This window comes from Bombus pascuorum, chromosome 4 (genome assembly GCF_905332965.1).
Source record: "Bombus pascuorum chromosome 4, iyBomPasc1.1, whole genome shotgun sequence".
Classification (NCBI taxonomy): domain Eukaryota; kingdom Metazoa; phylum Arthropoda; class Insecta; order Hymenoptera; family Apidae; genus Bombus; species Bombus pascuorum.
In genome coordinates, this window is record NC_083491.1 from 1,853,255 (window position 1) to 1,875,947 (window position 22,693).

Sequence of the window (22,693 nt, forward strand, 5' to 3'; positions counted from 1 at the left end):
CGAACAGGTTGTCGCGTGGCGAAATCTGAGGAACGAGCGTGCCGGTTGTGCGTCCAAACTCTCAACGAAAATGCCATAACGGACGAAGAAACGGGTATGCTCGATGCACATTGTTTCGACGGCGTGTGAAACGCGTCGAGGTATCTTTTCGACGCGGTGAAACTCGGTTCAGGGACCGGTAACATTGATAAAATTCTGCCCTGTGATCATCGTTGTTCGTGGCGACGACGGCTGGCTATTTTGCATATGCAGCTCGCTCGCGTTTTACGACTCGGCCCGAATTACGTCTGACAATGTGTCTCCTGGAGTGGAACGATGTCGTCGTGACGTTGTTCGTGTAATTTGCAGATGTGTTGCCGCGTTACACCAACAATGGAGAACGGCTGGTTATGGTGGCAAGTAGTTTCGAAGAAGAACGAACCGGTTGCTCGTGTGCATTCCATTTTCCTTCGAAATTACTATTGTTAGTCCCTTGGCTTACAAATATATTTCTCTGTGTTCAACGTACCGAATTGTTACATTTTATCAATCGACATAATCTAACACCTGTTCAGTGACGGTGTATCTTCGATGGCCGTTGAAGGTTTTCGAGTCTTTTTTTAATTTCTGGAAAGAAAGGAGCAAGAAGACTAAATAAATTCATAGATATTTACGATCTTTTTCCTTTCCAGACATAACTCGTGGTTTCAGAAAGCTCTATCCTAAAAGGTCAAGCTTTTAAGCTTTTGTACAATTTATGAGTCTTGTTAGCTTGAGCGTGACCAGAGAGAATGCTTGCGAGGACCAGATACCAGAATCGCTTGTATCGTAGCTTTAGAGGATGAAATTGGTCTTTTCCCAGGAATTCGTCCAGATTCTTTTCGCCGGATTTTGTTTGATCTTGTATGGAGACAACGTTTCATTGATTTTTAACATACGACGTATAAGTTCGTTTTGTCACCACCGTCGTATCATTTACGTTTCATATCGATCGAAGATGAAGCTTCTCCTCGATTTTTATCGTCATGAATTTTCCTATTATCAAAAGGTTACGATATGAAAATCGTCTCTCCTTTGAATTTAAAAAATCAAGGCGTTGAATTTTCATCGACTTTGTCATACTTTTTATTTCGCTACATTTTCCTCTCAACGTGAAAGTTCCGCTACATGATCTTTTTCTGCTTTAAATTAAAAAATATTGAATCCTTGAATTATCACGATAACTCAAAGTAATCGCGTGAAATGGTATTTCAAGCTTCGAGCCGTCAAACAAACAATCCAGATCGCGGTGAACAAAAATCACTGGAGGGTAAAGGAAACAGGTTGAAGTGTGACGCGCCTCCACCAAGCATGCTAAACCATTTTTCCCGTTGAGTTATCGTTGCATCGCGTCGAGTGACGGTCATGATTGTTGTTCGGGGGGACAATATGTTACCGCGTGTCCATTTGTAACGATATTTTCCAGGTCTCCACCGCGTGACATTTCTCTCAACGCGTCTACGCGAGTATTTTTAGTATAGGCAACCAGTAGGCTATCCGTCCTTCCTTCGAGTCTCCTCTCGAAAATTTACTTTCTTGTTAGAATCTTTCTGTTGGAGACTTAGGTTACTATATATATAAGAATCATATTTATTCATTTATACGATTAAAATTCTCCATTTGATGAACGTTCGTCGATTCAAAGACGTAGAATCATCGTATGACATCATCGTGACGTGTCATTTTTACACACATGGAACGTTAATTTATATCAGATCGTCCGAAAAGTGTCTTTCTTTTACAGATACGTCTTTCACAACGACGCATCTTTACGCAAACATGAAACCTAATCTGTCGAACGTGTGATCTTTATTTTGATAGAACAAAATGGATCATAGGTAATTCGACAAAATAATATAAAACGTAAACGTCGTGCATCTATTATTTTCTTATAAAACGAAAGAAACTTTTCGAACGTCCTAGTAGTAATGTTCGAGTACATTTACTTTGCTCGACGAATATTACAATTTTTTTTTTATTTTATTTTGGTTATTTTACAATTTGTCCTTATGGACATTTGGTAAAGTGTTATATCTTGTTGGTGAAGAAAAAAAAAAAAAAAAATAAAAAATAAATATAGCATGTGGGCGGCTACCCCCAGCGGGGTGCCAGCTTCGTTTTTTCTAAGTTATATCTTTTATGAGGTCTATTGGGTGTTTCTTTTTTAGTCTTCTTGCGATATTTGTTGTGTTGCACGTTTCAGCTGCCAGCTGATTCGAGTGTGTTTCTATTCTTAAGATTCACAACAAGATACAGAGTAAGAATAAGAATATTACAATTTTTCTTTCTTTTTTTTTTATTTTGGTTATTTTACAATTTGTCCTTGCGGACATTTGGTAAAGTGTTATATCTTGTTGGTGAAAAAAAAAAATATAAATAAAAAATAAATATAGCATGTGGGCGGCTACTCCCAGCGGGGTGCCAGCTTCGTTTTTTTTTCTAAGTTATATCTTTTATGTATATTACAATTTGAAGTAAATTTAGTTGGAGAATATTTTGTAGCGCGGTATCATATTGTATCGATAATACTAATCGATATGAATAAATAAATCAGACAAATTATTAGTAACGAGGATTTTTTGATTTCTAATTTATTGACTTTTTGCGAATTTACAAATTTGCAATGTTTCGTGACTGTGTATTCATTTTGATTGACAAATATTATAATTTCACGTAGAATTGTTTGGAGAGTATTCTGCGATGTAATATTATATTCCAATATTATTTGAAGTGTTCTTTGATTTTCAACGTGTTGATAAGCTATGCAACTGATTTCAATTTGATCGAGGAATATTGTAATTCGACATGAAATTATTTGGGCAATATTCTGTACAATATTATACCGCGATAATTATTCCAAGTTCTCTTTGGATTTTTAATTGATCGATATTTTCAAGGTTTATTGATTTAGGATATTTCACTATTTAGAAATATTAATATTCAGTTAAGTGAGTATCTAGGGAGGAATTTATGTTTTAAAATTTATCCTTAATCACGCGGAGAAAAAATATTGGCATTGAACAATTTTTCTGTTACTTTTGTTCCAGTTTGCCAGAATTTTACGTAGAAGCTCGTTACAGAAGATTTAATACCACGATTACCTCAAGAACTTATCTGGAACGGTGTTATCTTTACTGCAACTGGTAAGAGCAATAATAAAATGATCCTCCTTTTTTCTTATATATCTACTCTACTAACAAAGAATTTGGAATCACCTTCTCTATCCAAATGCTATTAACCGAAATTACTGGTATTAACGATATTAATTAATCATTCAAAATTGATACTACAGATATGGAGATACTAATTTCTCTTTGAAAATGATATTAACGTTATCACTCGTTAATTCGAAATTAAAGCACATATTAATAGCATTCTCTGAAATTGGCTAAATTCGTGGTTGCACATAAAAGATATAACTTGGAAAAAACGAAGCTGGCACCCCGCTGGGGGTAGCCACCCACATGCTATATTTATTTTTATTTTATTTTTTATTTTCACCAATAAGATATAACACTTTACCAAATGTCCATAAGGACAAATTGTAAAAAAAACCAAAATAAAATAAAAAAAAAAATTCGTGGTTGCTTGTTCTTAAATACTCGTTTCTCAAATAGATCTTGTTGAAGTAATTACTTCAAGAAAAACTCTACATCTTTATTTTTAGCTAGAAAAAATTACCGAATGTCCAGCTGGACAAATTGTAAAGTACAAATTAATTTAATAAAAAAAAATCTTTATTTCTGTATACCCGTATTTTGTATATCCACCTGGAGACCGGTGTTAAGAAGAGGATAGAATTTAGTGAAATAAAAAATTCAGAAAACAAGAAGAGGTGCATATTATTGTGCCCTTGAATATAAATGTTGTTTTGGGTTACAAGTGCTAGAAACAAAGGAGCTATAAGTAAATTTCTATTGCTGTTTCTTGTAGCCTTCAGCTACAGCTACACACCAAGGTTAACTTTTTGGTAATGTCCTTTGCTATAAATATACGAACGTGCTCCTTATCGTCCTTCCTGTTGTATTGTAACATTGAAAGAGTGAGGATCTGGATCAGCATACACTATACCTGTACTTATACCTTTATTTATTTCGATATATTTTTCTATTACAAATTCATCCACTCGTTCCTCTATCGGTGAACCTCAACAGATCTAAAAGTTGTCCAATCGCAATTATTTATATGTATAAAAAGATACGCATTGAAACCCGATTGTTCTACCGTTGATGAAAAATGCTGCATCGTTAAAATATTAGTTTATCTCTCTATCGATTTTTTAAAATTCTCCGGTTACGAAATAATTCGATGGCTCGTTATCGACGTAACGAAGAATCTGCATTAATAAATAAACGCACACAGTCGCAAAGTTGTACGAAATGCCCAGGGACGAAGGGGCATCAATTAGGATTCAATGAAACTAATTGTCCAGCTTCAGTTTCGTCCTTGATTTTTCGCGTTTTCCATCGGCTATCGACTTTCTCGAGAGCGGTCGCTCATTCCTAACCGATCACGATGTGGATTAACAAGACGAACGTGATGAATGGAGAGCTTTATTCGTTACGGGCAGTGAAACTTTTTTTCCCCTTTGCCGCCTGCGAATCGATTTGTCGACCGGCACAGACATCGTCACCGCGAAACTAGATTTATTGCAGCTTCCTGTCGGTTGCGTTTGTTTCTCGTCTTCTTCCTCATTCTGGTTTTTTAATACTCTTTCTTTGTCACCAATCGATGGTGGAAATAGTTCGGGGACAACGGCTGTAATGTCCCTACTGATTTACAAGTTTCTTGAAATTACGCCTCACAGATCGCTCGAATGCGAAATTGCGATTATCGTGCAACCTGTAAATACTAATTTCTGTTTTTGCGAATATTTCGGACACCAAGGCCGGGCGGCGGTAACGCGCATAGAGAAAAATTGCGCGGAATGATAATATGTTTCATAATATTAGGTTGTCCGAAAAGTTTCTTTCGTTTCACCTAAGGTGATAGTAGATGAACAACGATTTCTGTTTTATATTATTTTATTGAATTAGGTATGATCCATTTCGTTATATTTCTATTATTATGTTCGTGCATAATTCAATAAAATAATATAAAACAGAAAACACTGTGCGTCTACTATTTCCTTATAGAACGAAAGAAACTTTTCGGACAACCTGATATACTCGAAGGTCATGAAAATGGGCGAGATGCAACCCGATGTAAATAATTAGCATAAAATACACTAATAATATTAATGACCGAATTTGTAACTCGTGAAATTCTAAAGACTGTTAACGCAACTAAAATTTTGCAACTTACAACTCGCAACTAATCGCTTTGCTACTGTTATTTTGTTAAATTATAGTGCAATAAAGTACAGTTAATAGAGGAAATTAAATATACCAACAAGATAACATGTTTGAAGTACACTGTAGAAAACAAAGGAATAAGAAATTCCGGTAGTCTTTGTTATTTGAAATAATGGAACATCCTGTTGCATTTATTTGGTAAATTGTTGCAGTTTCGTATTTTTCATCCGCGCATCTCGACGTCTCCGTTTTATTGTACACGCGAAGAAAAAATATCTGTATCTTCTTGAATAGAGGAACCGTCCTCTGGCGCGATACAGAGTTTTTATGAGTCCTGAACGGAATAAAAATAAAATTTAACGAAGAAGCGACGTAGGTTATTAATTGAACAGCATTTTTCCCTTGTTCTCTGGTAGTGAGCAATATTTCCTCAACCGAATAACCAGTACAATAAAACAAAATTGGTTTAATAAAAAATGGCAGGAAGAGCAAATCGAGAAAGAATTATTCGTTGTCTCTTTTGGTAATAAAGGCGAAATTTAATATCGTATGCAACAAACATACAACAAGGCAAACATAGTTATTAATTGAAAAATTTTATTTCGTTTTGTAAATCGACTATTGTATTTTCGGCGCAACAAAATTCGAACACCCTTGTCATTCGTAATATTCGGTCAAGAGCGAAAAGTGGCACGAGTTCCTTAAACGTTTTAAATGAAAACTTGTAAATTGTAAAGGAACGTTAAATTGTAAATATTTCTTCGATCTACCAGCGGAGATAATCGAGATTGTTTATATTCCTTCGAGAGAAAAATTTCCAAATGGAGTTTCACCTTTGAGTATCTTCGAACGGAGTATTTAATTTTTATCGAAACAACTTTGATACGCCGGAAATAAAAAAAAGAATTTTTCGAAAGCCTGAGACGATAAAAAATTCGCCCTTGGAACAGGTGATTCGGTTCACCTGTTAAAAATTGCGATAAAGAAGGACTAGCAGTGGAAATACCTGCGACGTGTCTTTCGCAAGATGTACATTTTACCTATAAGCTTTTTATCCGCGATCTTGAACCCACGAAGACGACAGGATAAAATAAGTTGTTAAGCTAAACTTTCATAGCTTGATATGGCAGTTTGAAAATGGCTAATATAATCTATCAAGCGTGACGAAGATCTACAGCTAGAGGAAAGGATAGTCCATGATAAAGGAGAAAAATAAATTGACGAAACGTAGTTGAAATTTTAGCCACGAGGTGAAAGTGTGCTTGAAATTGAAAATTGTTGACCTGTCTTGCAACGCGCGTGCTTATTTTGTTTCTCTTTTCAACCTTTCTCACGTGGAACGTGCACCCTGGACAGCTCGAAAAGCCATCGTCGTCGTATCTTCGACGTTACGCTCGTTGAAAACTCGTTTGACGAGAGGTAGGTCGAAACAAAAATGGAGCGTTTTTCGAGGATAGAAGATTTTCAGACGCTTTGTTCCTCGATAGTAGGACTTTTCATAGAAGTGCTGCGAACACTTTTTTCCCATGGTATGTATCGACTCGTTCGTTGTTAAAAAATTCGAGATAGATAGCTGCGAATAACCGAGAAAATATTTCTAATGCGAAGATAGACATCTCGATCGAGCTATTTTCTTTTATTTATCTCACGTACCTTGATTCCATTAATCACGACCGTCTCGTAAATCTAATCAACCAACGGAGAAACAATTTTACCGCGACAAAATTTATCAAAGCACGAATATCTCTGCGTATAACGATAGCCCAAAACAATTAATTCGGAATGCGAAGCAAAACTGTACAGTGGCAAGAGCAACAAGAACCTAACCCTTTACCTTAAACGTGGAATCCGAACTTTCTTCTTGAAGCGTAAAACACTATGGCGCAGCTTCGATGTAGTCGCGTTTGCAGCCGCGACAGAGATGAATATCGTCGTCTTATCGGTGCAGCGGGACACGTGTATCATCCCTGAGCAAGCTCGGAGTGGTCGCGATGCCTGCAGATGGCCCGGCATGATAAGTGACCCTAGTGTCGCGGGACTTGGGCTACTTATTTTCCCCGGAGGGGATGACATTACAACGACTACGGCTACGACGAAACGAACGAGGCCGCGGCCAGAGGGGCTTGCAACCTGGCGAGAAACAGAGAGAGAGAGAGAGGGTGTCGGTGGAAAAAGCGTGGGAAGAAAAAGGGGGAAGTTGAAAAGAGGAAGGGAAAAAGAGGCACGCCGATGTTTCCGTACGAATGGAAACGGGCACGCGATAGAAAAGGCCGGGTCTCTCCAATTTGCTGAGAGCTCTCCATCTCCCCGTGGCTCGTTCTCTGTTTCACTCCTCACCCTGGCTTCTCCTCGAGTTTCCCTTTCTCTCTCACGTTTGTTCGTTCGTTCGTTCTTTCGCCTACTTCGGCCCACGTTCACCTTTCTTTCGTTCGTGTGCGTTCACACTTCATCTCCTCGGCTATCTTATTACGCCTGTACCACCACCTTGCCTCCTCCAGGATTTCTCTTCGGTTTTTCGTTTTCTTGCGCACCGTTCGACCGAGTTGGCAAACTAAATACTCCGACCGGTTCACTGGCGCCTGCTGACATGTTTGCGAGATACTTCCTTCAAACTATTTCATCGAACATAGCCCGTGATTGCGACGTGTTTCGAAGATCCGCGGACGAGCAGTATGGGATACTTTTCGTAAATGCGACAGATAGTACTCGGCATTGCTTGAATATCGCAGCTAGTATCGCGGATACTTTGTAACGTTGGTGCCACCTGACCGCAGGATTTCTATGGCGAGTGGCAGAGTGGTTGTTAGGATACTGCGGATATTTATGTAAATTCCTATTTCTATAAACGTAATTGAATGTAAACTGAAATAGAGATTTATTGTTTCGCCTGCTAAATATCGTAACACGCGATTTACGATGGATATTTCGTATATCTTTCGATGGTATTGCGCGTGTCTTGCAAATTTTTGTATCTTCGCCATAAATGCATAAATATCAGTGTGATTATCAGGAAAAATTAGATCTCGATTTATTTTTGGAAAATTTGTAGATTTAAGAAATCTCAACTGTGTTAACCGACTGAAGGAAGATCTCAAATAAGATGCAGTCTTAACGCAACGTTGTTCCTTAATGGGATAAAAGAAACTATTTTTTATTAAATTTTCACGACCTTCCAGGCTATAGTGTTTCACTGAATCTCCTCTAACGCGGTTGAAGTTTTAATTTACGGACAGCTTCTACTAACAAGCAAAACATGCTTGATGACGCCAGGCAATAAAATTTAACGTCGTCCAGGTGTCGACGCGAACAGTAGCTCGAATTACTTAAATTGCTAAATTACGCCCGAGGATAGGAACAATAAAGATCTACAACAATAAGAATCTAATTCCGTTTTAACAGCTCGAATTATGCAATTTGCGTTCGACTAACTAGGTTGAAGCGTTCGTGCAAGATTACGTCGACGATACAAAGTGTCTTCTATCCATTTTGTCGCTTCTATCGCGTGTTAGATGTTACAACGGATAGGAAAGGATCGCCAATAAGGTTTATCGGAGTTTGATTCGACCTTTTTCCTTCAGCCTGGTATCCAAGTGCTCGTCCATATCACAAAACACGAGGTGGAGAGACCATAAACGAAGCAAATCCCATTTCTGACGACTAGGCCGAGAGAAGAATAGATCGTGAGGTTTATTGGACCAAGATTCGAAGGTTTGTCCATCGTTTGTTCGACGACTCCATTTTTAGATCGCTTGATAGAGTTGTTCAGACAGTTGGATATCTTTTTTCTTCTTATTTCGGTATACGAGTGATTGATTTCTTTAATATCGTCCACTCTATGGTCTTTAAGTGTTTTTGTGCCCTTCATAGTGTTCGGAATTTTGAGTGGCCGTCCGTTTATGGCTCGGACGACCTCTATTCCTTCTATAGAAAATTCCGAATTACATGTCCTCCCTGAGCTGTAAACCTAATGACTCCGAGGTCAGATAAAAATCCCCGGGGGAAGCCCAGCCGGAAAGGCACGATGAACAGACGAAACCCAACGGCTGGTAGGGAGGATCAGCAACGTAGGAGGACAGTTCATCAACAGACATCGTATCGTGCGGGTGAAATATTCCACTCTCAACAAGATCTTACCACCGCCGTGTTCATAACATCACACTTTACTTTTATACAAGTGCAAATACAGTGTCAGATTACTCCAACATTCGATCTATTAAACCTCCTCCGCCTTGAGCGTTAATTCATTCGAGGTACGCGATATCGACCGATCGGTTTGACCTGACCGGTTGCTCGTTAGTCGAGAATTCGCAATACATAGAATATTTTGAAGCTCGTATCCTAAAACTTTTTTTTTATGAAGAAATACCTCGATATCGCGGATAATTTTAATAGCCATTGGTACAGCTGAAATGTATTACTGTCGAGGTTATTAGATGTACGAACAGAGGAACGCGTGGATAAATTGTAAAGTAGAAAATATATTTTAATACAGAAGTGTAAGTACAAGTAGGAATATAATTCGAGCTGGTCCAGATCCGCACGCTAGTGTAACGTCAAGCACATCAGCTACCAGGCCGCACGCCGAAAGCAAGATTGCAAACAGGATGTCTACACATTCTTGCTGTTTACCCTCAATATTCTTAATGACCCATCATTTTTTATTTTTTTTTTTTATTTGCGTTTATTTTACAATCAATTCTCGTTAGAGAATTTTAAGTAAATTTATCTGACGTGGTACTATGACGTGATTAATAGGTGTTTATAGTATGTTTGATTCTATTTGAATCTAGTGCTTAGGTCTAAGGTGTAATGTCCTTTTAGCCTGCGGATCTGTTCCGACGTGTTGAGTAGTTGAGTAATTAGAGGGTTTTGGTGGTTGTTAACTCTTGAGCTGTGTCTATTGCTGAATTTGGATAATTGTTCTTTGACTGTGGGTATCTTGAGATCGTGATGTGTCGTTTCGTTGGTGACGTGCCAAGGTGCGTCTATCAGGGATCTTGAGGTTTTCGATTGGAATCGTTGAAGAATTTCTATGTTGGAATTACTCGCTGTTCCCCATAGTTGGATTCCATAGGTCCAAACAGGTTTCAATATGGCTTTGTATAATGTAATTTTACTTTGCGCGTTCAAGTTGGAACGTCGGCCGATGAGCCATGTCAATCTTCTGTCCAGAGTCATGCCCAGATATCTGACTGACTCTCTATCTGGAATAGGTATGTTGTTTATCGTCACCTGTGGGCAAGTTTGTTTCGTAGCGTGAAAGTTATGTGGCTAGATCTGTTTTCGTTGACTTAATGATCCACCATAAAACCATTTTCATAGTTAAGGTCCTTCAGACCAAAAACAAGCGCTCTTTATAGTTTTGCCTATTACGGGAAAGTCAGTTTTTCTCACGTTCAGGTATCTTCCGTTAGCAACTTCCTCTCAAGGGCGATTACCACCCTCCCTCACCCACCAACTCAGAAAATCAGCCAATTGACATCGAAGTCTATCTCCCTCACTCTCCTACTGAAAATTTATCCTTAACAAATCAGCTCTTTTCGTGTCCTTAGACCCACCCATCGCTAGCTTTCCTCTGCCACAACATCGTCACTAAACTTCACTGATTCTCCAACTTTCGAACAGTCAACTTCTTAGTGTAATTTATACGTGCCAATTTAATTGTAATTATTAAGTACATAATAAAGTGCGATAAAAAAAAAGATAGTTAATAGTTGTGTTTCGGCTCAATCTTCTTATATTTTATAATCTGAGTTGTGACTTGTGATTTTACGTGACACTAGCAGTGTTACGCTGTGACCGAAAGCCCCGAAGCCATCGTCGCCTGTCTACTGTCTATGGTCTGCCTTCGTCCCAGTCTATTGTCTATACGCTGTCGATGGCTCCAGTGCTCGAGAAAACTAAAAAGACCAGATGTAGAGTTTTCTTAGAAGTGGTGATCACTTCAACAATATCACACAGTTGAAGATTACTGTTGAGGTTATTAGGTGTGTGAACAGAGGAACGTGTGGATAAATTGTAAAGTAGAAAACATATTTTAATACAGAAGTAAGTACAAGTAGGAATATAATTTGAGCTGGTCCAGATCCGCATGCTAGCAGTGTTACCCTATGACCGAAAGCTCTGAGACCTTCGTCGCCTGTCTACAGTTTACGGTCTGCCTTCGTCCCAGTCTATTGTCTATACGCTGTCGATGGCTCCAGTGCTCGAGAAAACTAAAAAGACCAGATGTAGAGTTTTCTTAGAAGTGGTGATCACTTCAACAATATCACACAGTTGAAGATTACTGTTGAGGTTATTAGGTGTGTGAAGAGAGGAACGTGTGGATAAATTGTAAAGTAGAAAACATATTTTAATACAGAAGTAAGTACAAGTAGGAATATAATTTGAGCTGGTGTAGATTCGCAGACTAGCAGTGTTACCCTTTGACTGAAAGCCCCGTCGCCTGTCTACTGTCTATGATCTGCCTTCGTCCCAGTCTTTTGTATACAACGCTGTCGATGGCTTCAATGCTTGAGAAAACTAAAAAGACCAGATGTAGAGTTTTCTTAGAAGTGGTGATCACTTCAACAATATCACACAGTTGAAGATTACTGTTGAGGTTATTAGGTGTGTGAAGAGAGGAACGTGTGGATAAATTGTAAAGTAGAAAACATATTTTAATACAGAAGTAAGTACAAGTAGGAATATAATTTGAGCTGGTGTAGATTCGCAGACTAGCAGTGTTACCCTTTGACTGAAAGCCCCGTCGCCTGTCTACTGTCTATGATCTGCCTTCGTCCCAGTCTTTTGTATACAACGCTGTCGATGGCTTCAATGCTTGAGAAAACTAAAAAGACCAGATGTAGAGTTTTCTTAGAAGTGGTGATCACTTCAACAATATCACACAGTTGAAGATTACTGTTGAGGTTATTAGGTGTGTGAACAGAGGAACGTGTGGATAAATTGTAAAGTAGAAAACATATTTTAATACAGAAGTAAGTACAAGTAGGAATATAATTTGAGCTGGTCCATGCTAGTAGTGTTACCCTATGACTGAAAGCCCCGTCGCCTGACTACTGTCTATGGTCTACCTTCGTTCCAGTCTAGTGTCTATACGCTGTCGATGGCTCCAGTGCTCGAGAAAACTAAAAGGACCAGATGTAGAGTTTTCTCAGAAGTGGTGACCACTTCAATAATTACGAATGTGAATTTAAACGGAATTAACATTTGATCGTATTCGTTGAATTTTCGTAACGCGGCGTTAAATTTGTAGAAAAATGCTAGGTTTAGATTCTCAGAAGCAGATAGGTGGTGGTTTTATCGGATATTGCTTAGAGACGTGGTCCATGGGTAGCATGAGCGAGATAACAATAGCGTTCGTTTTAAGCGTGTTCCTTAGAATCTCACGAGGACGAGGAAAGAAGCCGGGGTTCGGCAGAAATTTCTGTAAAAGCCACTCAAGGCGCCGGAAGTGAAGCACGTTAAGCGATGTTTCCTCACGATTCTTCAATTTTCCCCTTGTTTTTCATCGAGTGCTCTCGAAAAGGCACGGAACGTGGATGGAAAATTAAGTTGCGATTTTACAATCGATAAAACGATTCGGTGGGACGCGTGACCGAAAGATTTTCCAATTTTCCTCACCTTTCAATTTTTTCCTTTATCTTGTTTCTTTTATCAGTTTGATTTACCGATAAATAAATCGAGTTTAAATTTAATATTGACGTAATTATCGTTTCTCTCACAATGGAGTTTGAATGGAAAGCTCGAGTTACATCGAAAATTGAAATTGAAAGAAGGAAGATGTTAAAGGAAGACCATAGTGGAAAAGTCACGTTTGCGCTTTTAACACGGGAACAAATTTCAAATTCTGAACATCTAAATAAGATCGGGAAACGTCAAAGAATCGTTGCAAGCATCGCCATCCTAATCCCTGTGGCGTTGCTTCGTGCCACTTGCTTTATTTAAAAGCTCTCTTCTCCCGGTGAAAGCAGTTCGCGAAAGCTACCCTTATTCCATTCCTTTCCTCGATTCAAGCTGTTCCTCCCAAGAGACGAACAGTTAATTTGTAAATCTCCGCTAAGTGCACGATCGAATGGCTCCGTTCGTCTGGCGAGACTCGAGACGATCGTCTCTCGCTTTTGAGGGCGAACGGAAGCCTCTCTTTGCCGTGATTTCACCGTATCAATAGGCAGTAACTACGAAGTTGGTCCTTTGACCATCAGTTTCGTCTCGTTACGGGCGAAATTCGAGCTGGTCAAGCGACTTGTTTTGAGAAATCCTCGAGGAAAACGAAGCAGTTGCCTTGCCAGCCAACTAGAGTCATCGAATTTTCAATTACGTGGCTGGTTTGCGTGGTTGCAAACGATTAGCGATACGCGTGAGTGAAGCTTCGCGTAACAAAACTTTGCTAAACAGAATTTTGTAAACGGAGAATCAAGAATTTAATCCGCTGCTGCACGAAACTATTTCAGACTTATGAGAACCAGGGTAATATTTTTTTATTACCTTGGGTTGGATAAATTCAAGCTTGTTTCGACGAGACACTGTTCGTCGTATGATTTACAATTAAATTTGATAGAAATAAACAATCAGAAGCGAAAAGAGTTTTATTTGAACGAACTGGTTGCACAATTCGTTGGGAATTCAAAGGGCACGTTTCCTGTTTTTCTCGCTCATTCATTGGTTTGGCTTCAAAGTGAAAAGGTAGCTCCTGCGACGACAAAACATTTCAGAAAATTTCATTGAAATTTACAATGCGAACTTTGAAGCACCGTTGCCAAGAAATATCGCGAATAAAGCGAAATCTTAATAAAAAATCTTTTCTACATCATCGAATAACAACGTGACTGTGCTCTAACAAAAGAGGAAGAAATTGAATAATTGAAGATCTTTATCATAGTTCACTCCCTCCGTTATCTTGAAAATTGTTTTTGTTTCGTTTTAATATTATTAAATATCATTTAAGTATAATGAGAAATTTTTAGTTTAAAAAAAGTCTAGTATACCTGCTTGTAAATCGAAAACGAAATTAACTCGATTCACCGAAATTGATCTGAAAATATTCTATGTTTCTTTATGCCGAAACACTGCACCAAAATTGCAATTAAATAACAATCGCCCAAACAAGGATTAGATCCAGCCAGAAGAGCGACCGACTTAATTGATTAATTTCTACCGCATCCATCCATTCTAAAGATTCTAGTTTCGCCCATAACGTTCCCTTGTTCGAGTGGAAACTTCTCGACGTTGTGTAAGAAGTCGTTCATCATCCTGACACATAATTGACCTTTCACCTAAAGAATTATAGCTCGATGTCGGCTATAGTTACAATCGAGATTGGTTGCGGTTACATCGAACCTCCATTTTTACGATCTAATCTAGCGATTCTAATCCACAGTTTCCGCCTAATCGACCTGTATTTTTATCATACGTTTGCTAACTTTTAATTTCTCGTTGACAGATGACTCTTTCAACCGCTCGTTTAAACCAGAAAATAATAACGAAACAATAAAGTCTAAAGCAAAAATTCTTTTCTACGAAACGTTGCACCATATAATCACAGAGGACGTCCGTAAGCTTCTGGTTTCGAGCGAACTAACGTTCGAAGGGAGAAAGAAACTGCGAGTTGAAAGGAGAAAGTGACCTCGTAAAGAGAAACTGTTATCATAGTTATGGAGATGCTGCATCAACCTTTTCCAACATCTTTTGCGCCTGTAACGAATGCAATCGCTGCGCTTTCTATGCGTTGATACGGGGTGGCAGAAGACAAACACACGGCCGGGATCCGGAGGTAAGAAAATTGAGAACGACGCGACGTCCTCGAGGAAAGAAGGTCGTCTCGCCAGCGTCTGCATACGCTTACGGCTGGTTACGCTGTGTTTACTCGAGACCGTGTCCCCCGGGAATACAGGATATGAGGAGTCGCGGTTCAGCCTGCCAACGATTTCTATATCGATTCCGCCCTTCTCTGCCAGCCGGCGTATACCTGTTTCGTAGCTGAAAGAGAGAAGTTTGCATGGAGATGGCGAAGAGGCAAAGGTGGATCGCGCGGAGCGGAAACTTTGCTGTTCTGCCCTTCGAATGGAATATCTTTTGAGGGGTTGTGGGCTGGCGCGCACCATGTTCAAGTAGCTGATCGATGGAAGTTGGAATTTTATGGGTATACTGGGTGATTGATAGGTATCGGTTAACAAAAGAAAAAAGAAAAAGACAAAAGACAAAAGTTCGTTAGTTCTGAACGGGGAAGCAATTAGTACAATCGAAGGGTCGATAACTACGCTATACGCATAATTTTCCTTTATGAGGTGCTATCGTTGTGTATTTTTTAAATAGCGTCACGGGTATTCTTTTATCGGTGTTCTCGTAACGTGTAACGATTCATTGGTTGCGTCATTGTCATTAAGATTTTGATAAAGAGGATCGTTTTATCAGCAACGGTAACAAGAGAAATAGAAGTAACAGGAAAACCAAAAGAGTCCGTGACACTCTCTGTGACTATCTCTAGGCGCCGTCGGGCGGAAGGAATTAAATTGAAAAATCACAGCCGCGGGGTTGGCTCGCTTTGTCAGGTCAGATTACGCGGCTGTCTGGTCGAGATTATTCCCTCGATACGAGAGAGAAAGAGAGGAGACTGAGCGTTGCCTCGTTCACGAGGAATAAACCAAGCTCGATTAAGAAGATCGGAACGGAATTGCACTCTTCCGATGCAACGTCCTGGAGAAGGTCGTCGAGTTGACGCGGTGAAGTGGCTTTCCTAGGGGGGAACAGGAAGGTCAGGTTTTATCTTCGCTTGGAATTCCATCGCCTCGCCGCCCTTATCCATTCCGTAGCCACCCTTTCGTTCGAATTCTCGTTCTTCCGAGTACGTAGGCGAACGGTTTTTCCGTTCGAAATTCGGTCGGCGCTCCGCAATCTCGAATTTGCATCTCGTTCCAGCGACGCGGTCGGATCTGAGAATCGGCCGGGGGAATACGACGAGCTCTTTTCCGCGGATCGACGCACAGAGGGGGTGGTTAGAGGGGCGAAAGTTGACGGAAAGAAGGAGATTAGAATTGGTACGGGCCAACGGGGCTCGATCGAACGGTATAAGAAATAGACTTTTATTATCAGTTTTACTAAAAAGTAAGGAGATTTGGTAGCGCGGAAATTTTCAAAAAGCGTAGCTTCACCGAAAGTGACGTGACTTATCGACGATTAAAAAGTACCAGTCGATGGGCGAAAAGACGTTTAAGAAATTAGGATAAACGATAGTTGGAACAGGCTACTTTATCCGTTTAGATTTTTATCAGCTTTTCTATTCGTATGTCATCTTTCTGCGTTTAATTATTGTATCAAGTATCAACGAACGTTGTATGATGTAAACTCAACAAATGAGTCTTTTTTATCATTCTCTCTTTTTTCTAATTTTTCACAAATACACAGTGCGCGTACAATTTCTGCGCGGTTAAATAGCGTATAAGTAACGATGATTTTCTTGCGAGGAAGTTGATAGAAATTTTTATCGCGCACCGTCTTAAGAGAGCTGAGCTAAGAGCCTTAAATGTATGTAGTCTTTAAGACTGAATAATATAGTGAGTTAAATTTGCACTTTGTCATCTACTTCTAAGGCTTATTACGATGCCAGGTGATAAAACGCAGCTTTTCTTGATTAATTAGAAGATTTGCAGTTATTAAATGTGCAGATCCACGAACAGATCCACGAGTTCTTAAGTATGAAGTATTTCTGCTGTAGAAGTAATTGCATTAAAGTTTATTTCGCGATTTTTCTTCGATATCTTACGGAGGAGAAACGTATACTTGAAAATATTCTAAACCGTAAATATACTTCAATTATTACTCAGCCAATAAATCGTCTGAATTATTATCGAACGTAAAAAGAAAAAACACTCGAGGATCTTACTTTTAATTGTTGCTTATCACGATTAGCTTCTTCCAATAATTTTACAAACTATAAATATTCACAATTGTATTAATTGATAATTTTGTTATGAATAAATAAATATATTTTATAAATAATCGTAAAGGAACGCGACTTTGGCTAATATTTTGTTAAATAATATTTCAATTTTCACAACTCTTCGTACCAACATCTCATCGATCAAAATTTCATTTAACTGTATCCTTTCGTTTCGTCCCGGAAACGGAAGACCGTGGTTCTTAGTTCGATGCACGTCATGAAATTCAGAACGAAAGGCGGAGTGGCACACCGGCATGAAAATATTTCAAACTATGCGAAACATTTCTCAATAACAGGCCGCCTTTGCCAGCACGCGAGTCGAGTGTTCTCGTGTCCAGGCTGGTTTCGCCTGTATGATGATCGTACGACGTGCAACACGAAGGAAACATAGTGCTTGTTTCGTGTGTCGTTCTTCAGGTACTTCCCTTACGGCTGCATATACGTCTTTGTGACGATATTACTTTAGGAACGACGCGGATGTAATGAAAATTTTGGTAATTTATGATAATAGGAATATCTAAAGTATCATTGGTTAAAAGCTTCCACTTATTCAGTAACAAGATACATTTAGAGCTGGTTCTTTCAGACAAACTGTCATTGATGACGGGTATGTGCATGTAAGTAAATAAATAAGCAATTAGAGTATTTTTGACACCAACTACTATGCCGTGGACTGACTTTTTATCGAAGTTAATACACGTGTAAACTCACTAGAGTTCACGTGGGATAGGGACTCTTTTTGTTTTACGGATAGCACGACTTTCTTTGTTTCACGGACAGAGCGACCCTCTTTTGCTTTACGGACAACCATTTTGAGAGACACTCGTTTCCCAAACGGACGGACAGAGAACAACATCGGAGATAGACAAGATCACAGAATAATTATTTAAAATATTGAAGATCGACGGAGAAAGATCAGTAGCTCAGGACGTTGAAAATCGATTCTCGATTTTCAGGTAAACATTGTACAGAACTTGTTATTTCTCGTTTATGTAATTTATCGTTATTTATTGTTATAGATTCATATCAATTGTTGTTCACTTCTGTATTTTATTTAAATACTTTCACGATAAATCTCGATTTTCAGACTTCAGAATCGATCACCTGAATTATCCCGAGAGTTACGATCTTACATACGTATTATATTTTAAATTATGTATAAAAAGATATTCAATACTCTTAAACACAAAAATAAATCTACCTTTTGTTTTATAAATAAGATCTTGTACTCTGATGCAGTACAATTTTATTTAAAGTCAAAATCGATCTGCTCTAATAAATATTTCGTATACTTCTAATAAGTTTGAAATTAAGAAATAGAATTATTTTGTAGGTTTAAGAAAACACCATTTTTAGAATTCTAATTAATCCGATTGTAACGTAGATTGATCTTAAGATGGGACGAAGAAGTAACGAGGTTCAATTTACCAGCGATCAAGATTCAGCTAGGATCTAATTTCGAATTAACTTGATTCTTGTGTAGATTTAAGCAAGGTCCAATTGCGATGATAGTAGAATAGCCGAATCGTCATAATCGAAATCCCGCGACTCCTGAATCAACATAATTACGATCCAACTCAAACGTAACCAAATTCTAATCTAAACAGAGATCCAACCCAGGTCTAATTCGTGTTTAATACTTCGATCGAAATCTTGATCGTAACTTTGCGAAGTTGAGTTTAGACCAAGTCTGAGCGTGCCTGGGAATTTAATCCAATTTTCACGTTTCACTAATTCGAATCTGCTTTAAATTCATTAAACACGGAGTTAACTCCATAATATGACATATCGGTAGATTTTCTGTTTCCATAAGTATGATTAATTAATAATAATAATAATAATAATAATAATAATAATAATAATAATAATAATAATAATAATAATAATAATAATAATAATATTGTTATTAATATTGGCTTATGATCGCTGTTATTTTCATTGAAATATCCTTTGAAATTAAAAATTTCAAGCAAGACTATCCATCAATAACTATATTTGGCGCGATATAAAACAATTATTTGGCAATTAGGTAAATTCGCTGTAATTTGAAGAGTCTGTTTCAGTGAGTAGATACGAACATGAATTTGCTATTTCCATATTATTTAATGTCTTTATCCGGTATAACAGTATTTTCTCATGACATCGTCGCGAGTGCTTTCAATATACGGCTTATCCGTGAAATGTTTGCCTTTCATCTTGGCCTTGCCGCAACAAGCCTGGATCTTTTAACACGAAATTAATCCACGTTAGCATATCGATCAGTAATTTTCACGATGTCAATATTTTAATATTATTACACGTTATAAATTTGGTTGAAATAGATCGTTCGAGTCATCGAAAATTTCTCGACGAGACAAATTTTATTTGGTAAAATTTTACTTTATCCTACGCTATACAGCATCTTGATTTTTGGAGATACCTATAATTTATCCGAAAGTCGTTTTCACTCGGACTAATTAGCAGAATTACCAGGTTACGCGGCTGTGTAATTAAATTAAATTAATCGCCAGTGAATATTATAAGCTTGTTGGACGTACCAGTCGATTTGAAAACGAGTCTGCAAACTTATCGCTTATCTGCTATCAAATCGTTTAATGCCGTTTCGGTAAATGACGGACACTGATCCAGAAGGATACGTTTATGCACAGTCGTTTGAGTAGGAAACGAGATTTTCTTTCTTTAATGTTTGTACTCTCACGATTTTATCTTTGTTTTGTTCTACCGCGTGAATTTTCTCTTTTATTTCCATCAACTGTGACTTTGCACGAAATCTTATCTATAAGATGTAATTAATTTTTACTATTAAACAGCTTTTCAAATCGTCTCTCTCGCGTCATAAAGTCTTATATAAGAAATTCCTCTTTTTGTCTTTGTCCTATTTGTGCTGTACGCTGCAATATTAATGTGCACGTTATAAAAACATAATTATTTTCAAATTACTCGTGGTGTACAAGCTGGATGATTATTAAAAAGTGGCGTTTCTAGTCTGTGACATATAATCGGTGCACCAAAGTAGCCCTGGAACCTTGTCTCTGCGAAATATATTGCATAACGTATTTCGTAGGTTGCATATTTTGCATAATTCGCGTTTTGCATATTCCACTTAGATGCTGTATGCACGAATGATATCGCATATTTCGGACGATGTTAAGCATATGCATCTCGCGGAATCAGTTTTGTCGTTCATCTCCAACGCGATAACACGCGTCCACCATTAACCGCGTAACGGGTGTTCCGTAACTATCGATTCAGGAATATCCTGAAAAGTAGAGAAATTGATGAAAATTTCGCAGAAATCAAATTATTTTGATTCTCTCTTTAGTTTTTCTCCGTATCCTTCAAGCATAATATTTTTCGATGCGAATAGTAGCTGCGTCGTTTTAAATTAATTTTTAGTAGCTTTTCAACTATTTGCAATTCAATCGTGAACAGGAGAATGTTCTATTTGCTATATGTTAGATATGTAAATTAATTTAATGCTTCCAGACCGATTTTACGTAATTTTTCACATAAGTTAGTGCTTTTAATTTAAATATTCCCTCGCCCTATGAGTTTTGCCATAATTCGGCTTACAGTAATACTACAGTAATGATATTATTAACTTTTAATTATTATTTCTATTTTTCATTTAATATTCCGTAAAAACTTGAATTTTCTTTTATATATTTAATAAGTAGATCGTTTGAAATTGTTATAGGCAATCCAAAATGATATTAAATTCAATATTGCACATTTACATATGACATATAACCGAGTATTACATTTTTTTTCTTTTTTTTTTATAAATTGATAACAAAGTTACAAGAATACTGCAAATATTCAGTTAGGAGAAATTGTTACAATTTTTGGGACAAATCTATGCGATATACGATCAAACAACAGCGGAAACGAAAGAAAGACACAGGCTTCATTGCGTAGTGAGTTTTGGCCTATCACGGATGTGGAGTTCGACAATTAGTCCCTGTTATTCGCATTCGCGTCGAATGATCGTTTTAACGGGCATTTCGATAAAATCGCCAGGGCGATCCTTTTGATTAGAGAGACGCCATTCAACGCGGCATAACCGTCGAATTTCCTGACTCTGTCTACAATTTTAGCGCGGTCAGGGAATTACAGAGGCCGCGGACGCGTGTTAAATTAACAAAGGCCGCGTCATAACGAAGTGACAGTGCCGCCATGCAGGAAACAATCGGCAAATTGTGTGGTTCAAAATGTTTCATCGGACCCACGAAAACATTCTGAGGGCAGCAAGATGAATATTCCGTAGCACCAAGTCACGACAATGTATAATAATTTCGGTAAGCTTTGTCGTGCAGCGGATAACTCGGATGAAAGGGATGGTTCCATATTTGTTACGATATTTACACAGTAGGTAAAACAAATCTCTCTCCGTCTATTCATTTTTTAATTTTAATTCTATTTCGTAACAACACGAACATGCGTAAATGTACGCGCGATGTAATATTCTACTAATAATCACGTTCTAATAATAATATCGTCCTTTCAAATTTCTTCAAAACGACCTTGCAATCGTTCCAAATTAATCGAATAATAAGTCAAACTGATAGGAAATCGGCAATTCATCGATCGACAAGTCGTGTCACATTATTGGTCCGTATCCAGCGAAAGTCACGCGTGCAAGGCCGACACACGCACGAAAGGGGAGGGGGTGGGGTTAACGGGATCGATATCGAACTTTCCGCAACGTGACGGCAACGCGTAACGAGGCCCGACGTAACACGACTACGACGACCAACGACGACGGGACGACGACGGCAAAGTGGATTGTCCGTGATTCATGCATCGATGATTGGCGCAATTGTCATGTCAACGAGCAGCCCCGTGGCCGCTTTGATTCACTCATCGCGACCGTTCCACGTGAAACTACGGAATTCCATTAACGACGTCGCTTGTCACCATTTCGTCATGGCCAGTCTGACCCACTCCAAGCGGCCTGGCCTGTCCACTTGTTTTACGTCGTTGTAAAACAATTTCCTCGCAGTTTCTATCTTTTATTATTCTTCGAACGAACGAGTTTCTTTACTTTTCGCTTCCTTTTTATTCGATTCGGTCGTATCGTCGTACCTACGTCCAGCTCATTAACGACAAGCTTCACTCGGTTTTCTTTAGATTTCAGACTTTGTCTGTAGCTTGTGCGACGTTGAGTACTCGTACGCTGTGGACTGCAGATTTTTTTAAGCTGAAGAGAAAGCGCACGCTGAATAAATTTGAATATTTTTGCTATCGAACGTATATATGCGTCCGTAGTTGAAATCGAATGATTTTGTGAAACTACATATACGCGAAAATCCCTTCGATCAATTTATGCGAAACTTGGATATTATATACTATTTACATTTACGATTCTATTTACCTAAACCCAAGGAACCTGAATTCTCCGCGATCCCTTTGAGACTGTAGCAATATTTCGTTCGGTATATTT

The 22,693-nt window shown here is 38.4% G+C and overlaps 1 protein-coding gene across 1 annotated transcript in view; it reads left to right on the forward strand.

Annotated features, from left to right (window-relative positions):
• Window positions 1-3,065: 3,065 nt before the first annotated feature.
• The window catches only part of LOC132906223 (neuroligin-4, Y-linked-like), a 374,014-nt gene continuing 354,386 nt past the window's right edge, over window positions 3,066-22,693 (forward strand). Inside the window, exon 1 of the mRNA XM_060958211.1 lies at window positions 3,066-3,161. The gene's annotated coding sequence lies outside the window, so the exon portion shown is untranslated. The remainder of the gene's footprint in view (window positions 3,162-22,693) is intronic.